This window comes from Balaenoptera ricei, chromosome 15 (genome assembly GCF_028023285.1).
Source record: "Balaenoptera ricei isolate mBalRic1 chromosome 15, mBalRic1.hap2, whole genome shotgun sequence".
Taxonomy (NCBI): domain Eukaryota; kingdom Metazoa; phylum Chordata; class Mammalia; order Artiodactyla; family Balaenopteridae; genus Balaenoptera; species Balaenoptera ricei.
The window spans coordinates 83124862-83135888 of record NC_082653.1 but is presented as its reverse complement, the minus strand read 5'-3'; the positions used below and the strand labels follow the sequence as shown (position 1 = coordinate 83135888).

General features: G+C 46.9%; 1 protein-coding gene across 1 annotated transcript in view; it reads left to right on the top strand.

The window, feature by feature from the left end:
- The window catches only part of LOC132348939 (cytochrome P450 3A24-like), a 95258-nt gene that overhangs the window by 3842 nt on the left and 80389 nt on the right, over positions 1-11027 (top strand). The window lies entirely within an intron of this gene.

Sequence of the window (11027 nt, the reverse complement as noted above, 5' to 3'; positions counted from 1 at the left end):
ATATTCCTCATATACCAAGGGGGAAAAAAAAGACCTAAAATCCTATGGAAAAATTGACAAACTTGAATTTACAAAAAAGATAAAAATGGCTCTCAAACATATGAAGAGTTGTTCACCATCACTCATAATGAAATAAACACCAATTAAAACTACCCTGAGGGCTTCCCTGGCGGTGCAGGGGTTGAGAATCTGCCTGCTAATGCAGGGGACATGGGTTCGAGCCCTGGTCTGGGAAGATCCCACATGCCGCAGAGCAGCTGGGCCCGTGAGCCACAATTACTGAGCCTGCGCGTCTGGAGCCTGTGCTCCGCAACAAGAGAGGCCGCGATAGTGAGAAGCTTGCGCACCGCGATGAAGAGTGGCTCCCACTCGCCGCAACTAGAGGAAGCCCTCGCACAGAAACGAAGACCCAACACAGCCAAAAATAAATAAGTAATTAAATAAAATTTTAAAAAAAAAAGGCAAATTCCATCATTAAAAAAAAACTACCCTGAGATATTATTTTTTATCCCATCAGGTTGGTCAAAAGTCAGAAGCCTGACAATACATGCTCTTGATGAGTTTGTGGGGAAACTGGAATTCTTAAGTGCTGATGGAATGCAAAATGGTACAACCTCATGTGGAGGGGAATTTAGCAATATCTGACAGAATTTACTCTGTGACACACCTGTAAGTTCTGTGTGAATTTCCCCTGACGGCACACCTATAACAATATGAAAATACATCTGCACAAGATTATTCATTGCAGCATTCTTTGTAACTGCAAAAATACCAGAAACTGCCTAAAGGTGCAAGACAGGTGGTTGGAAAAACTATGGCATGTCTACACGATGGAGTATTAGGCAGCTTATAAAAACAACATTATTGGGTCATTTGAGAAAATTGAAATATGGATCTAGATTAAATTATTGTATTAAGGGTAAGGGCACTAACGTTAATAACCGTGCTGTGGTTACGCAAGCGAATATCCCTATAAGGAAATACAGAAGTATTTAGGGATAAAGGACCATTTGTGTGGGTTTTGTGTGTGTGTGTTTGTGTGTGTGTTGAGGTAGAGAGGTGGGGGTGGGGAGAGAGGGAGAAGGAGGGGGAGAGGGAGATGGGAAGGGAGAGGAGAAAGAGAAAGGAAGAAAGAAGACAGGAAATGGGGTAAAAAAGTTAATGATAAGTAAATCTGGGTAAAGGATATATGGATATTTTGCACTATTCTTATTGCAACTTTTCTGTAAGCTTGAAATTATTTTCATATAAAAATTTTAAACGTAAAAAAAAAAAAAGAACAGGATTTACCAGTTACTGTGGGAGGAAAAGAGTTCCAGGCCCTTGTCAGATGATACTTGCGCCAGGTGGGAGCGGGAGGGACTATAACTAATGAGATGTGCATGAGATGTGCTGATTTAATTACACCTGGTCTTGCACCGGGGCCGCATATTCACGCCCATCCTGTTTTCACTGTGTGCCTGGTTGGCCGGGGCTCGTTCACATGGTGACTGCAGGAGGACCTCTGGTGCTGGCAGCTTTCTTTCTTCATAGATAGTCCCATTTTCAGTGTCTTTATTCATCCTTGGTCTTGGTTTTGTGTTGGTGTCCTCACAAAATACTGTCAACTCACCAGCCCTTAGACTGATCATTTGCTTAAGGCTTCATGGTCTCTGTAGGTGCTCTCACCCATGTTACACCTCCTGCCCCAAATTAGAGACTATCTTTCCAAAAACTGCTGGTTTTAAGACATTGCTTCAGTGAGCATCTTTTGTAATTAATGTGTGTTCTGGTTAATGCATATGTGCAGATGTCCCTGTGGACATTCAATCTCACAGTGTTTGGGAATTATTTCACAATTTATGACTTACTTGGTGCTCATGACAGACCTTTACAACAGGGCAAAACTGATGGTCAAATAAATGAAATCTGGAAGGGTAACTGGTTTGAGCAGCAATGAGTTAAAAGGGAAAAGTTAGTCTAATTTTAGGATTGTTGAGTCTGAAATAACGGAAAGGTGGTTAGATGTTGGGGACCAGACCAGCAGGCAGGTCAGGATTGAAGGTCCAGTTTTTTGTTGTCTTAAATTCAGCTGTTAGGCTGGGAATTCAGCATCCAGAAAGCATTGGCTCCACACTTCCAGTGTGTGACAGAGATTATGTACCACCCAGTGACTGTGAGGGTACATCTGGAAGCTTCCCCAACACCAGGCCCTAAGAAACCTCGAGGAGCTCAGCCCCAGCCCACATCCAGTACCCTCTCGTGCTGTCAGGTCAGCAGGAGCTGCCACACCTAGAGGCCTGCAACATTGCAGGGTTCACACCGTTCCCTAGCTTCTCTGCCCTTCCCCACCCCAAATGTGCCCCACACACCTCCCTGGTAAATCCCACCTGGCACTGATCACATCTCTACATGGAAGTACTTTATATTTCAGGAAACTCTGGGGAGCAGTGGGGCAGGTAACTAGTGGGGTTTAACTCTAGAAGATCATTTTCTCATGGAATAATGGCATCTGATTCAAAAAAGTCAATGTAGGGGATCTAGAGATGACCAGATCCATTGTCTTGGAACATTCCCTTGCTTTCCACGTTACCGCAGGGGATATTGCTGCCTCTGGGTGGTACTCAACACTCAATAAAATCAGCTCTGTCAGCTTGCTGATGTGTGATTTACAGCGTTGCTAATGGAGGGGTTGGCCAGTCCCTGTCATGCTCACTGCTCAAGAGGAAAACTGTCCTTAGGATATTCCGGATTGAGGGGAAGGTTAGGGTTCATGCTGTTAAATTAATTAAACAAGGAGACCATTAGAGATGATTCTAAAGCCTTGGCAGCTTAATATGAGCAAACCAAAACCTCAGCCTGTAAATGCCTCAAGGTTAAAAAAAATCGAAACCTAAGGACAACCAGTCACAAACAGCCAACTTGACTTTCCTGTATAAGGCAGCCTAAGCTATAGCCACTCAAATAATTTCCTCCCTTTGCCTTCTTGTCTTCTCTGTGAATGCCTTGCCCCTACCTCCTGTGGCTGGAATGATTTTTGCTTGGATAAACTCTTAAAATTTTTCCTGTGCCTCAGTTTATCTTTTAACAATGCTTTTCAACAGAGATTCTCAAAGTGTCATCTGAAGACCACTTACATCAAAATCACCTGGGGAACTTGTTTAAAATGTAACTGGGGATGGAGCAGTTTTCCGTTGGGACCTAGGAGTCTTCATTTTACCCAACTTCTCAGGTGATAATATGCATGTAAATTTTGAGAAAGACTGCTGTATAATCGCGTGGAACACTGTGGCTTCACCAGAGCACTCATGGAAACATTTGAACAAATCCAGGAATTTCCCCCCCACCAGCCCAAAGCAGATATGAGATGGTCCTACAAACGAACGACAAGGCATGATCTTCATGGCAAAGTGCTGTTAATACTTTCAGCTGGTAGCCATAACGCAGGAATCTCTTTAACAACACAGGGTAGTCACATCGTGATTTCGCACTAGAAAAAGACTTTGATTTTTTTTTTGTGGGGGGATCCGAAGTTCATTTACTGCTATGTCTTAGCACTCAGCACAATGCTGAGCTTAATAAAAGTGCTTAATAAAGGTTTCTTCAATGAATCCATTTGTTCAGTAGCTACCTAGTATCTCCTCCACCTGGTGCCCCTTCCCTAATTTTCTCGGTTGCCATCGCTCCACCCCACTTTACGACCCATGATGAGGGAGGCAAATGAAGCACTTTTCTTTGGGCATCCCAGGAATGCAGCTCTACAGTAAACACTTGAATTCTTTTATAGAGGAGGTTGTGCTTATCCATGACCAGGTGCTGGGTTGGGTATGGAGAGCACAGCAAAGCCAGTATGATGGGGTTAGAGTTGAGTGCTGGGGAGGATTCACCAGGAACTCTCACAGAACCACATCTGTAAGTTATTCTGAGGGCCCAGTTACCGCCAGAAATACGAGACAGCAAATAAATGATTGCTATTATTTTAAGTCACTGAGTTTGGGTGGTTGGTTATGAAGCAGTAGATAACTGAAGCACAGCCCTACCACGCTTCGTGTCAGCCTCTGGTCCCTGATCTGGATTTATTTTTCTTTATAGCACTTAGAACTCTCTGACATACTGTATGTTTATTTGTTCTTTTTTTTTTTTCTGTTCTCCTTCCCTAGTCCCTGGCACATCAGCTGCTGCATGAAAGTAGAAGCTTTGTTTTTTTTGCTGATATATCCCCAGTGCTTATAAGGTACCTGGGACGTAATTGTCCCTTGAGCTCAAATTACATTTGTTAAATGGATGCAGTACCTGTGGCCCCTGGTGTGGAGACGGCACCCGCCGTGAGCAGAGGAAGTGTTATGTGACTTGGAAAATGTGATGTAGGAGATATTTATTATTCTAATTATTCTCGAAGATACTTCCACTTTCCTACTAGTGGTCCTTAATAATACTATTTTAAAAATGTAGATAATGGAACTATTTTTTCCCCTTTTTTTTTAAAATTTATTTTAATTTATTATTTATTTATTTATTTTGGCTGCACCGGGTCTTCTTTGTGGCGCGTGGGCTCTTCATTGCGGTGCGTGGGCTCTTCATTGCGGCACGCGGGCTTAGTTGTGGTATGTGGGATCTCAGTTCCCCTACCAGGGGTCGTACCCGGGCTCCCTGCATTGGGAGCTGGAGCCTTAACCGCTGGACCACTAGGGAAGTCCCCTCCCCTTTCTTCTTGAACATTTTATTTTTAAATAGAAATTAACATGTTGGTATCTTCACAGGATTGGGTTTATGCTACCAAGTCTATAAGAGTGGCTGAGCTTCTGAACTTTTTGTAATTGACCTGTGTGCAGGTCATTCCTTCTTATCTACCCTGCAGCAAGCAGCCTCCAGGCCAGGACTAGAGCCAGGCTGAAAAGGTGTTTGCTGTAAGAGAAGGGTTATCTTATCCTACGCCCTTCCTTGGAAGCGTAGGCCTCAGAGCAGGAAGTGTCCGCACAACCCACCGATGAGCAAGGTCAGTTGAAGGTCTTTCAAATTTATTCGTTGCTGCCTCCCCCCCAACTTTTTTTTTAAATCTTTTTCTTGTTCTTTTTTTTTTTTTTTACCTTGAGACCAAACCATTGTATTATTCACCATTATAGTAAATGCATAAGAAGACCTCTTCTCCATGCTGACGTCAGCTTTTCTTCACATCATTTTCATGGGTTTGAGGTGAGATTTTTTTTTAAAATTAATTAATTAATTAATTATTTTTGGCTGTGTTGGGTCTTCGTTTCTGTGCGAGGGCTTTCTCCAGTTGCGGCAAGCGGGGGCCACTCTTCATCGTGGTGCGCAGGCCTCTCACTATCGCGTCCTCTCTTGTAGTGGAGCACAGGCTCCAGACACGCAGGCTCAGTAGTTGTGGCTCACGGGCTTAGTTGCTCCACGGTATGTGGGATCTTCCCAGACCAGGGTTCGAACCCGTGTCCCCTGCATTGGCAGGCGGATTCTCAACCACTGCGCCACCAGGGAAGCCCCCTTGAGGTGAGATTTTATTGCTATTATTGTAGTTTTATGATTAGAGACCCAGGAAAGCTGAAATCCAATAATCCCAACTTGTGAGGGATCCCAAGGAAACAATATGTTCAAGGAACAATACCAAACTTTGAGCCAAAGTACAACTCTGTCAGTATCTGAGTTACACCCAGTAACCTCCATCATGGGCTCACTGGTAAAAGGTGGGCTGAAAAGTAGCTTTGGCCTCCCTTGCTTCCCACTCTCAGCCCCAGATCTGAATTGAGGACCTGTGTGCTCAGGCATGGTGGGGAGAGAGAGAGAGACAGAGAGCGAGAGAAGTGACTGGACCTAAGTGGAGACTCCAACCAGACATACGGATAGAAGATGAGCAGTCGGGGCCAGGCTGGAGGGAAGGGAGCTTCATGCCTGGATGATGACCCTTTAGGGCACACTGCCCTTCATAAAATATGGACCAGTGAACTCCTTGGGCTGTGATCAACCAGCTTGGTAACTCTTTTTCCTTGTCTGGTGTTGGGGAAATATAAAAGTGTTGGTTAAGGCAAAATCATGGGGGGAAAGGCCATAAGTGTTCTTTTTCCATGTCTGCTGTCAATTTAAATCAAAACATTAAAATTTAAAAAAGTTTTAAACTCCAACAATCCTGTTTGGGGTAGAGTTGAGGTGAACTCTGCAAAGTGGAAGAACGCAAAGCAGAGCACGAAAGGGGCTATAATAGAATTCAAATTATATGGAGTTCCAGAGGAGAAAAAAATGCTTCCTTTTGACTGGGGAGACTTGAGGTGGCTTCACGAAGGGCGTGGTATTTTATGCGAGCCTTGAAGGACAGCTAGAGTTTTGATAGAAATGAGCAAAATGGGATGGCTGGAATAGCATGAGAGGGACAAAAATGCACGGTGTGGAACGGTCAGTTTCAGAGGGACTGAGTCAAATGGCTGGTAATCGGACGGGCCAGGCCTGGGTGCCGGTTGCGCTGACTTTCTGGGTAATGCTCTCCCAGCTCCGCCATACCCCTTGCAGCCTAGGATATCATCCTGTTGCTCAGGAGGCCACATACAACTTCTTCAGCCGTAAACTCGTTACATGAGGCCTTTCCACTTTGTCTCCTTCTCCAGGTCAACTCGTAGAGAAGCACCTTCATAAGGATTATTGTGGCTCATGCCTTTTATGCGCTTCACACCCAGAGAACCAGCTCTAAGTCTAGCCTCTCTTCTCTCTTTACCGTGTGGCCAGCAGACCTCTCTTTCCTAAGAAAAGCACATAAGTGGGACAGTATGGGGCCTGCGTAGGTGTTCAGCTGAGACAGTCATTATAGGCATTCCTGATACAAGTAGGTAGAGCTGTGGAGCTCCACCCGGCAGGACCCAAGGCTGAGAGTGGGACAGCTTTGAGGAGGACCGTGAAGCCTGTCTCCAAAGCTAGGCTCAACCCAGAGTGTGGGGTGGTGGTGGAGGAACTGGAGGAGTTTGGAAACTGGTATGCTTGAGGGTTAAGGGTCTGAGGCTCTGTGGGGTGCGTGGGGGCACTCAGAGGGCATCTCTTTGGCACAGGCTGTCAGCATAGGTCACAGATTCCTATGAGCTCACCCTTCACATGAACCCTCTCCAGAAGGTCCGCAGATAGAGCTAGTTTATACCTGTTTATGTGGTCCTGTCTTTACGGGAGAGTTTTTTCCCCTTTGGTAGTCTGGGCAGTCAGTGCAGGGGCCAGGAAGTTTTGGACGTGCAGATTACTTATGGAGCAACGAGAGGCTTCCCTGGCCGTGGTGACAACCCAGGACGATGAGGGCTGTGCTCCTCCCACCCTCTCTGTGTGGAGCCTGTCCCTGGGGTGCACCCTCTTCCTAGCACAGAGGCCCTGAAGGAGGGCTCTGCTGTCACAGCCCACGGGATAAAGCCTTCAGGTTGACCAGTTTCCTTAGAGCTCCCTTCATGTCCTTGTTCCTCAGGCAGTAGATAAAGGGATTCAGCATGGGGGTGACCACCATCTACATTAATGAAGCCAGAGAATCCTTGTCAGCTGCCTGGGAGGATGAGGGACTCAGGTAGACCCCTGTGATGGTCCCATAGAAGAGAATGACCACAGCAAGGTGGGAGCCGCAGGTGGAAGAGGCCTTTGGTTTACCCCGGGCAGATGGGACCTGGATCACAGCAGACGCAATGTGGATGTAGGAGACGAGAACGCCAAGGAAGGGGATGAGGACCCTCAGGTCCCCCTCCGGCAGAATCATGAGTTGGTTGAGTTGGGTGTTGGAGCAGGGGAGCAAGGTCACAGGAGGAGTAAGGGATGACGTTGCTGGCACAGGACTCCAGCCGGGCCATGAGGAGGGTGTGTAGCAGGGAGTGGAAGTTGGCGAGGCGCCGGGAGCTCCCCCGCATCAGGGCACAGGCTGGCAGACTCATCATCGTGGAGTCGTGCAGGGGCTGGCAGGTCGCTGTGTAGAGGTCATAAGCCATGGCCGTCAGGAGGAAGTTGTCCATGTTGGCAAGCAAAATGCAGAAGCAGATCTGGGCTAGGCAGCAGCCATAGGAAATGGACTGAGTCTGTGTCTGGATGTTCACCAGCATCTTGGGGACTGTGGCAGAGATGAAGCAGAAGTCTACCAGGGAGAGGTTGCTGAGGAAGAAGTCCTTGCGCGTGTGGAGGTGGGTGTCTGAGCCAATGGCCAGGATGATGAGCAGGTGCCCCGCTGCCCCGACCAGGTACGTGACAAGGAAGAGCCCGAAGGTCAGCTCCTGCCTCTCGGGCTGGCTGGAGAGCCCTAGGAGGATGAGCTCAGAGGCGCTTGTGTGCGGTTTCCCCTCTCCATGGTTGGCTGGTCCTGCTAGGAGATCCAGACCAGGAGCAGACTTTAGAGAAGATGGAGGCGCCCATGCCTCCCTCCTTCCCCCATATAATCCCTCAGCTCACATCTCTGTGTTCATTTGGTAGAAACCCAAAAGAAGTCTCTCTACCTATCAACCAGGGAGTCCTGTGGCCTCAACAGATCCCAAAGTCAGGATTTTAATGATTTTGCCACCAAAATACTACTGATCCTGAGCCCCACAAAGCCCCATGTGCCATCTCTCCAAGGAGTATCCTTGTGACATACGGCCCGGTACTCAGTGGTGGCAACAAGGGGGGTACTTAGGGTGTCTTAGCCCCCCAAAATTCTGTCGTACTCTCATACTTTGTTGTGATGTTGTCTCAGTATTAAGTAAAGAGCTATAGGAATGTAATTTCCTCCCACTCCCAATAGGATTGCCACCCGAAGGCCCTTGCTATACAGAATTCTGGAACCACAATGGCACATACGTGGAACCTGAGGGTAATACTCGTAAACATCCTCCTTCCGCACAAACCTCCTTCCCCACCAGCATTTTATCTCCCCTGTTCTTCCACCCACATGGAGCCCAGGGATCAAGATGCTCCGGCTGCCACTCGTCACCGACTCTGGGCCACCTTGGTCCTGGTGATGATGCTGAGGGATGGAGTTGGCCAGAGGAAACCTGGACACAAGAGCCTGCCGACTGGGACGGCTCAGCCAGCCCTTCTGTTGGGACTGACCCAGGAAGCGCCTCACCGCTGGAGGGAAAGAGTTGCCCCTGCAGATAACAAAGAGAAACTAAAGGTGTAACGTTGCCCAGAGTGACAGAGTGGGCAGCAGGGCAGCATAGGGACCCCTCAAAGTTGGAGTTCGTAACAGTTCAGTGTGAGCTCAGCTGAAGTTTCATTAGATAGAAATGATTTTTCAGTGCTTCACAAGACATAGTTAGTTGGGATTTGGGTCCTATGGAATGTAAATCATCAAGAGGGAGGGGGAGAAAGAAGCAACTGGAGTTACTGTGCTGCTGGGGGATGGGGAACAGCTGACGGGGGAAATCAGTCTGGAAAAGCTATGGGAATCGGTATGGCCCACCTGGGAACTGGGCAGGCAGTGAAAGGGGTAAACGGTCTTGGGAGGCTTTGTCTGTGCCGCCATTTTGCTTGGAGCAAAGGAGCTTACCAGCTCAATTGGGCAGCATACAGCAGGGGTGGAGATTTCAGCTCTGCAGCAGGACCCAGCTGAGCTCTTGGCCTCTGTTGAGCTGTGCCTTAGTATGGAAAATAAATGGCTCATTTTGAATTAATGTTTTACTGATGTGATTTTATTTTTAAAGGATCTGAGTATTTGGCGACCCAAAGGCAAGAATCTTTGGTAAAGGGCAACCATAAGATATAAATGCAGGAGGCTAAGAGAAATCTGTTTGGTGAAAAGTAAGAGTGAAGGGAAACATGTATTTAATATGGGTTAAATCCTCATTTGATCAGTACTGATTAAAACAGCTCTAAAACTGGGTGATGTGAGAGATGAGAAAACAATGAAGGAAATTGTTCTTGTTCCCAAGAAGCTTCTAGTTGAATGGAAAGGTAACAGTCCTTAGCCTAGGGAGCTGACATTAATTGAGCACCTACTGCGTGTCATATACAGGACTAGGCGTGTGCATGTATGTGCATGTATTTAATCCTCACAACATATATAAGGTAGGTGTTATTATTCTGATTGTACAGATGAGTAAACTGACACCTAGAGGGTTTGAATAATTTCCCCGAAAGACATCAGGATTTGATTCCAGGTCAGTCTGATTTCAAAGCAGTACTTTGATTTTCTCAAAAAGACCAAGGAAGTGCTACTGGGTAAACTTAAACTTGGGGCATCAGTGTAAATGGATCAGGGAATCCTGCAGTGACCAGCACAGGGGCAGGAGGAGGGGAGTGTGGAGCAGGTTGCATCGGGCAGGGACTTGGTGGAAGAGGGTCGCCTGTACTAGGGAGAGAGGGCTTGTTCGTATGGCTGCAGCATAGATGCGGAGACTGACACACGTGTGAATGGGAGCCGTGGTGCAGTGACAAAAGCTCTGTCCCTTTCTTGACTAATGTTCCTTTTGAACCAGGGTGTCTCCATCCTCTCTTTTCCTTCCCATCCTCCCATTTCCCCAGAGATATGGGAGAAGAAAATTTCCTTGTTACTATGTCCCACTGGTTGGGAAGATAGTCTTTCCTAGAACTCCTATTTTAAGAACACCAAAGCTCAAAACGTCTAACTTCAAACAGAAAGGATTGCCACCCGCATAGCTTCTGGACCGTTCCTGTCAGCATGCAGACCTCCCCCAGTTTGAAAAATCCACCCTTGACCTCACATTCCCCTCTGGCCATCAGCTCATTTGTCTACTCCCCTTTTCCGCAAAAGTCCTCAAAATGTGGTCAGTACTCATTCTCCAGTTCCGCCTTCCTGTTCTCTCACGTAGCCCCCTTTTCAGGCCTCCCCACCAAGTCCTGGAACTTCCCTCCTTAAGGCCCCCATTGCTCGTCTGCTCAGGCTCCATTCCCGAAACCCAGCAGAAACCCAACAAGCTGGAGCCAGCGCTGCTGGTCACTTCCCCCTTCTTTTCTTCTTTTTTTCTTTTAATATGTAAAGTGATTTCATTACTTATTTCTTTATTTTTAAAAAATTTATATTTTATTTATTTTTATTTTTGGCTGCATTGGGTCTTCGTTGCTGCGCGCGGGCTTTCTCTAGTTGCGGCGAGTGG